The sequence below is a fragment of the Schistocerca cancellata genome, unplaced genomic scaffold (genome assembly GCF_023864275.1).
Source record: "Schistocerca cancellata isolate TAMUIC-IGC-003103 unplaced genomic scaffold, iqSchCanc2.1 HiC_scaffold_1100, whole genome shotgun sequence".
NCBI classification, from domain to species: domain Eukaryota; kingdom Metazoa; phylum Arthropoda; class Insecta; order Orthoptera; family Acrididae; genus Schistocerca; species Schistocerca cancellata.
In genome coordinates this window covers 6,150,317-6,159,051 of record NW_026047099.1, presented here as the reverse complement: position 1 = coordinate 6,159,051, position 8,735 = coordinate 6,150,317, and positions in this window count along the sequence as shown.

The following is an 8,735-nucleotide window of genomic DNA, read 5'->3' as shown; positions in this document are numbered from 1 at the left end:
TTAATTCATCATTGTGAGGGACCGACGGATGAAATAAAGGAGGAATAGTGCATCCGAAAAGAGATACTCGCCTCCCAATAGAAGATCCTGTCGTTGCCATAGAAACGTTCCTCGATTTAGAAAGAGAATGCATAGAACCTGTAGTATTTCATAGCGACGCAATTTTGTGTTAATTCGTCATTGTGAGGGATCGACGGATGCAATAAAGTAGGAATAGTGCTTCCGAAAAGAGATACTCGCCTCCCAATATAAGATCCTGTCGTTGGCATAGAAACTTTCCTCGATTTAGAAAGAGAAGGCATAGAACCTATCGTATTTTATAGCGACGCAACTTCTGTGTTAATTCGTCATTGTGAGGGATCGACGGATGCAATAAAGAAGGAACAGTGCATCCGAAAAGAGATACTCGCCTCCGAATATAAGATCCTGTCGATTGCATAGAAACGTTCCCCGATTTAGAAAGAAAATGCATAGAATCTATAGTATTTCATAGCGACGCAATTTCTGTGTTAAGTCGTCATTGTGAGGGATCGACGGATGCAATAAAGAAGGAATGGTGCATCCGAAAGGAGATACTGGCCTCCCAATAGAAGATCCTATCGTTGCCATAGAAACGTACCTCGATTTACAAAGAGAAGGCATGGAAACTATAGTATTTCATAGGGACGCAATTTCAGTGTTAATTCGTCATTGTGAGGGATCGACGGACGCAATAAAGAAGGCATAGTGCATCCGAAAGGAGATACTCGCCTCCCAATAGAAGATCCTGTCGTTGCCATAGAAACGTTCCTCGATTTAGAAAGAGAAGGCATAGAACCCATAGTATTTCATAGCGACTCAATTTTTGTGTTAATTCGTCATTGCGAGGGATGGACGAATGCAATAAAGAAGGAATAGTGCATCCTAAAAGAGACGCTCGCCTCCCAATAGAAGATCCTGTAGTTGCCATAGAAACGTTCCTCGATTTAGAAAGAGAAGGCATAGAACCTATAGTATTTCATAGCGACGCAATTTCTGTGTTAATTCGTCATTGTGAGCGATCGACGGATGCAATAAAGAAGGAATAGTGCATCCGAAAAGAGATACTCGCTTCCCAAACTAAGATCATGAAATTGCCATAGAAACGTTAATCGATTTAGAAAGAGAAATCATAGAAACTATAGTATTTCATAGCGACGCAATTTCTGTGTTAATACGTCATTGTGAGGGATCGACGGGTGCAATAAAGAAGGAATAGTGCATTGGAAATGAGATACTCGCCTCCCAATAGAAGATCCTGTCGTTGCCATAGAAACGTTCCTCGATTTAGAAAGAGAAGGCATAGAACGTGTAGTATTTCATAGCGACGCAATTTCTGTGTTAGTTCGTCATTCTGAGGGATGGACGGCTGCAATAATGAAGGAATAGTGCATCCGCAAAGAGATTCTCGCCTCCCAATATAAGATCCTGTCGTTGCCATAGAAACGTCCCTCGATTTAGTAAGAGAAGGCATAGAACCTGTCGTATTTCATAGCGACACAATTTCTGGGTTTATTCGTCATTGTGAGGGATCGACGGATGCAATAAAGAAGGCATAGTGCATCCGAAAGGAGAAACTCGCCTCCCAATAGAAGATCCTGTCGTTGCCATAGAAACGTTCCTCGATTTAGAAAGAGAAGGCATAGAACCTATAGTATTTCATAGCGACTCAATTTCTGTGTTAATTCGTCATTGTGAGGGATGGACGAATGCAATAAAGAAGGAATAGTGCATCCTAAAAGAGACGCTCGCCTCCCAATAGAAGATCCTGTAGTTGCCATAGAAACGTTCCTCGATTTAGAAAGAGAAGGCATTGAACCTATAGTTTTTCATAGCGACGCAATTTCTGTGTTAATTCGTCATTGTGAGCGATCGACGGATGCAATAAAGAAGGAATAGTGCATCCGAAAAGAGATACTCGCCTCCCAATATAAGATCCTGTCGTTGCCATAGAACAGATAATCGATTTAGAAAGAGAAGGCATAGAACCTATAGTATTTTATAGCAACGCAATTTCTGTGTTAATTCGTCATTGTGAGGGATGGACGAATGCAATAAAGAAGGAATAGTGCATCCTAAAAGACATACTCGCCTCCCAATAGAAGATCCTGTCGTTGCATTTGAAACGTGACTCGATTTAGAAAGGGAAGGCATAGAACCTATAGTATTTCATAGCGACAAAATTTCTGTGTTAATTCGTCATTGTGAGGGATCGACGGATACAATAAAAAAGGAATAGTGCATCCGAAAGCAGATACTCGCCTCCCAATAGAATATCCTGTCGTTTCCATAGAAGTGTAACTCGATTTAGAAAGAGAAGGCATAGAAACTATAGTATTTCATAGCGACGCAATTTCTGTGTCAATTCGACATTGTGAGGGATCGCCGGATGCAATAAAGAAGGAATAGTGCATCCGAAAGGAGATACTCGCCTCCCAATAGAGGATCCTGTCGTTGCCATAGAAACCTTCCTCGATTTAGAACGAGAAGGCAGAGAACCTATAGTACTTCCAGGGCCGCAATTTCTGTGTTAATTCGTCATTGTGAGGGATGGACGAATGCAATAAAGAAGGAATAGTGCATCCTAAAAGAGATACTCGCCTCCCAATAGAAGATCCTGTCGTTGCCATAGAAACGTTCCTCGATTTAGAAAGAGAAGGCATAGAACCTATAGTATTTCATAGCGACGCAAATTCTGTGTTTATTAATCATTGTGAGGGATCGACGGATGAAATAAAGGAGGAATAATGCATCCGAAAAGAGATACTCGAATCACCATATAAGATGAAGTCGTTGCCATTGAAACGTTCCTCGATTTAGAAAGAGAAGGCATAGAACCTATAGTTTTTCATAGCGACGCAATTTCTGTGTTAATTCATCATTGTAAGGGATTGACGGATGCAATAAAGAAGGAATAGTGCATCCGAAAAGAGATACTCGCCTCCCAATATAAGATACTGTCGTTGGCTTAGAAACTTTCCTCGGTTTAGAAAGAGAAGGCATAGAACCTATCGTATTTCATAGCGACCCAAATACTCTATTAATTCGATCATTGTGAGGGATCGACGGATGCAATGAAGAAGAAATAGTGCATCCGAAAAGAGATACTCGCCTCTCAATATAAGATCCTGTCGTTTGCATAGAAACGTTCCTCGATTTAGAAAGAGAAAGCTTAGGACCTATAGTATTTCATAGCGACGCAATTTCTGTGTTAATTCGTCACTGTGAGGGATCGACAGATGCAATAAAGAAGGAATGGTGCATCCGAAACGAGATACTCGCCTCCCAATAGAAGATCCTATCGTTGCCATAGAAACGTTCCTTGATTTAGAAAGAGAAGGCATAGAAACTATAATATTTCATAGCTACGCAATTTATGTGTTAATTCGTCATTGTTTGGGATCGACGGATGCAAAAAGGAAGGAATAGTGCATCCGAAAGGAGGTACTCGCCTCCCAATAGAAGATCCTGTCGTTGCCATAGAAACGTTCCTCGATTTGGAAAGAGAAGGCATAGAACCTATAGTATTTCATAGCGACGCAATTTCTGTGTTAATTCGTCATTGTGAGCGATCGACGGATGCAATAAGGAAGGAATAGTGCATCCGAAAAGAGATATCGCCTCCCAATATAAGATCCTGACGTTGGCATAAAAACGTTCCTTGATTTAGAAAGTGAAGGCATAGAACCTATCGTGTTTCATAGCGACGCAATTTCTGTGTTAATTCGTCATTGTCAGTGATCGACGGATGCAATAAAGAAGGAATAGTGCATCCGAAAGGAGATACTCGCCTCCCAAAATAAGATTCTGTCGTTTGCATAGAAACATTCCTCGATTTAGAAAGAGAAGGCGTAGAACCTATAGCATTTAATAGCGACGCAATTTATGTTTTAATTCGTCATTGTGAGGGATCGACGGATGCAAGAAAGGAGAATAGTGCATCCAAAAAGAGATACTCGCCTCCCAATAGAAGATATTGACGTTGCCACAGAAATGTTCCTCGATTTAGAAAGAGAAGGCAGAGAACCTATAGTACTTTTTAGCGATGCATTTTCTGTGTTAATTCGTAATTGTGAGGATCGACGGATGCAATAAGAAAGGAATAGTGCACCCGAAAAGAGATACTCGCATCCCATTAGAGGATCCTGTCGTTGTTATAGAAACGTTCCTCGATTTAGAAAGAGAAGGCATAGAACGTATAGTACTTCATAGCGACGCAATTTGTGTGTTAGTTCGTCATTGTGAGGGATCGACGGATGAAACAAAGGAGGAATATTGCATCCGAAAAGAGATACTCGCTTCACCATATAAGATCCTGTCGTTGCCATTGAAACGTTCCTCGATTTAGAAAGAGAAGGCATAGTACCTATAGTATTTCATAGCGACGCAATATCTGTGTTAATTCGTCATTGTGAGGGATCGATGGATGCAATAAAGAAGGAATAGTGCATCCGATAGGTGATACTCGCCCCCCAATAGGAGATCCTGTCGTTGCCATAGAAACGTTCAACAGTTTAGAAAGAGAGGGCATAGAACCCATAGTATTTCATAGCGACGCAGTTTCTGTGTTTATTCGTCATTGTGAGGGATGGACGAATGCAATAAAGAAGGAATAGTGCATCCTAAAAGAGATACTGGCTTCCCAATAGAAGATCCTATCGTTGCAATTGAAACGTTCCTCGATTTAGAAAGAGAAGGCATAGAACCTATACTATTTCATAGCGATGCAATTTCTGTGTTAATTCGTCACTGTGAGGGATCGACGGATGCAATAAAGAAGGAATGGTGCATCTGAAAGGAGATACTCGCCTCCCAATAGAAGATCCTATCTTTGCCATAGAAACGTTCCTTGATTTAGAAAGAGAAGGCATAGAAACTATAGTATTTCATAGCTACGCAATTTATGTGTTAATTCGTCATTGTTTGGTATCGACGGATGCAAAAAGGAAGGAATAGTGCATCCGAAAGGAGGTACTCGCCTCCCAATAGAAGATCTTGTCGTTGCCATAGAAACGTTCTTCCATTTAGAAAGAGAAGTCATAGAACCTAAAGTGTTTCATAGCGACGCAATTTCTGTGTTAATTCGTCATTGTGAGGGATCGACGAATGCAATAAAGAAGGCATAGTGCATCCTAAAAGAGATACTCGCCTCCCAATAGAAGATCCTGTCGTTGCCATAGAAACGTTCCTCGATTTGGAAAGAGAAGGCATAGAACCTGTAGTATTTCATAGCGACGCAATTTCTGTGTTAATTCGTCATTTTGAGCGATCGACGGATGCAATAAGGAAGGAATAGTGCATCCGAAAAGAGATATCGCCTCCCAATATAAGATCCTGTCGTTGGCATAGAAACGTTCCTTGATTTAGAAAGTGAAGGCATAGAACCTATCGTATTTCATAGCGACGCAATTTCTGTGTTAATTCGTCATTGTCAGTGATCGACGGATGCAATAAAGAGGGAATAGTGCATCCGAAGGGAGATACTCGCCTCCCAATATAAGATTCTGTCGTTTGCATAGAAACGTTCCTCGATTTAGAAAGAGAAGGCATAGAACCTATAGTATTTCATAGCGACGCAATTTATGTGTTAATTCGTCATTGTGAGGGATCGACGGATGCAATAAAGGAGGAATAGTGCATCCGAAAAGAGATACTCGCCTCCCAATAGAAGATCCTGTCGTTGCAATTGAAACGTTACTCGATTTAGAAAGAGAAGGCATAGAACCTATAGTATGTCATAGCGACGCAATTTCTGTGTTAATTCGTATTGTGAGGGATCGACGGATGCAATAAAGAAGGAATAGTGCATCCGAAAGCAGATACTCGCCTCCCAATAGAATATCCTGTCGTTGCCATAGAAACGTACCTCGATTTAGAAAGAGAAGTCATAGAATCTATAGTATTTCATAGCGACGCAATTTATGTGTTAATTCGTCATTGTGAGGGATCGACGGATGCAATAAAGGAGGAATAGTGCATCCGAAAAGAGATACTCGCCTCCCAATAGAAGATCCTGTCGTTGCAATTGAAACGTTCCTCGATTTAGAAAGAGAATGTATAGAACCTATAGTATTTTATAGCGACGCAAATTCTGTGTTTATTCTTCATTGTGAGGGATCGACGGATGAAATAAAGGAGGATTAATGCATCCGAAAAGAGATACTCGCCTCACCATATAAGATCCTGTCGTTGCCATTGAAACGTTCCTCGATTTAGAAAGAGAAGGCATAGTACCTATAGTATTTCATAGCGACGCAATATCTGTGTTAATTCGTCATTGTGAGGGATAGACGGATGCATAAAGAAGGAATAGTAGATCCGAAAGGTGATACTCGCCTCACAATAGAAGATCCTGTCGTTGCCATAGAAACGTCCCTCGATTTAGAAAGAGAAGGCATAGAACCTATAGTATTTCATAACGACGCAATTTCTGTGTTAGTTTGTCATTGTGAGGGATCGACGGATGCAATAAAGAAGGAATAGTGCATCCGAAAAGAGATACTCGTCTCCCAATAGAAGATCCTATCGTTGCCATAGGAACGTTCCTCGATTATGAAATAGAAGGCATAGAACCCATAGTATTTCATAGCGACGCAATTTCTGTGTTAATTCGTCATTGTGAGGGATCGACGGATGCAATAAAGAAAGATTAGTGCATCCGAAAAGAGATACTCGCCTCCCAATATAAGATCCTCTCGTTGCCATAGAAACGTTCCTCGATTTAGAAAGAGAAGGCATAGAACCTGTAGTATTTCATAGCGACGCAATTTCTGTGTTAATTCGTCATTGTGAGGGATGGACGATTGCAATAAAGAAGGAATAGTGAATGCGAAAACAGATGCTCGCCTCCCAATAGAAGATCCTGTCGTTGCCATAGAAACGATTCTCGATTCAGAAAGAGAAGGCTTAGAACCTATAGTATTTCATAGCGACACAATTTCTGTGTTAATTCGTCATTGTGAGGGATCGACGAATGCAATAAAGAAGGAATAGTGCATCAGAAAGGAGATACTCGCCTCACAATAGAAGATCCTGTCGTTGCCATAGAAACGTTCCTCGATTTAGAATGAGAGGGCATAGAACCTATAATATTTCATAGCGACGCAATTACTGTGTTTATTCGTCATTGTGAGGGACGGAAGAATGCAATAAAGAAGGAATAGTGCATCCTAAAAGAGATACTCTCCTCCCAATAGAAGTTTCTGTCGTTGCCATTGATACGTTCCTCGATTTAGAAAGAGAAGGCGTAGAACATCTAGTATTTCATAGCGACGCAATTTCTGTTTTAATTCGTCATTGTGAGGGATCGACGGATGCAATATAGAAGGAATAGTGCATCCGAAAGCAGATACTCGCCTCCCAATAGAAGATCCTGTCGTTGCCATAGAAACGTTCCTCGATTTAGAAAGAGAAGGCATAGAACTTGTAGTATTTCATAGCGACGGAATTTCTGTGTTAATTCGTCATTGTGAGGGATCGACGGATGCATTATGAAAGAATAGTTCATCCGAAAGGAGATACTCGCCTCCCAATAGAAGATCATGTCGTTTGCATAGAAACGTTCCTCGATTTAGAAAGAGAAGGCAGAGAACCTATAGTACATTTCAGCGACGCAATTTCTGTGTTTATTCGTCATTTTGAGGGACGGACGAATGCAATAAAGAAGGAATAGTGCATCCTAAAAGAGATACTCGCCTCCCAATAGAAGTTCCTGTCGTTGCCATTGTTACGTTCCTCGATTTAGAAAGAGAAGGCATAGAACCTATAGTATTTCATAGCGACGCAATTTCTGTATTAATTCCTCATTGTGAGGGATCGACGGATGCAATATAGAAGGAATAGTGCATCCGAAAGCAGATACTCGGATCCCAATAGAAGATCCTGTCGTTGCCATAGAAACGTTCCTCGATTTAGAAAGAGAAGGCATAGAACTTACAGTATTTCATAGCGACGCAATTTCTGTGTTAATTCGTCATTGTGAAGGATAGACGGATGCAATAAAGAAGGAATAGTGCATCGGAAAAGAGATACTCGCCTCCCAATATCAGATCCTGTCGTTGGCATAGAAACGTTCCTCTATTTAGAAAGAGAAGGCATAGGACCTATCGTATTTCATAGCGACGCAATTTCTGTGTTAATTCGTCATTGTGAGGGATCGACGGATGCAATAAAGAAGGAATAGTGCATCCGAAATGAATTACTCGCCTCCCAATATAAGATCCTGTCGTTTGCATAGAAACGTTCCTCGATTTAGAAAGAGAAGGCATAGAACCTATAGTATTTCATAGCGACGCAATTTCCTTGTTAATTCGTCATTGTGAGGGATCGACGGATGCAATAAAGAAGGAATAGTGCATCCGAAACGAGATACTCGTTTCCCAATAGAAGATCCTATCGTTGCCATAGGAACGTTCCTCGATTATGAAATAGAAGGCATAGAACCCATAGTATTTCATAGCGACGGAATTTCTGTGTTATTTCGTCATTGTGAGGGATCGACGGATGCATTATGAAAGAATAGTTCATCCGAAAGGAGATACTCGCCTCCCAATAGAAGATCATGTCGTTTGCATAGAAACATACCTCGATTTAGAAAGAGAAGGCAGAGAACCTATAGTACATTTCAGCGACGCAATTTCTGTGTTTATTCGTCATTTTGAGGGACGGACGAATGCAATAAAGAAGGAATAGTGCATCCTAAAAGAGATACTCGCCTC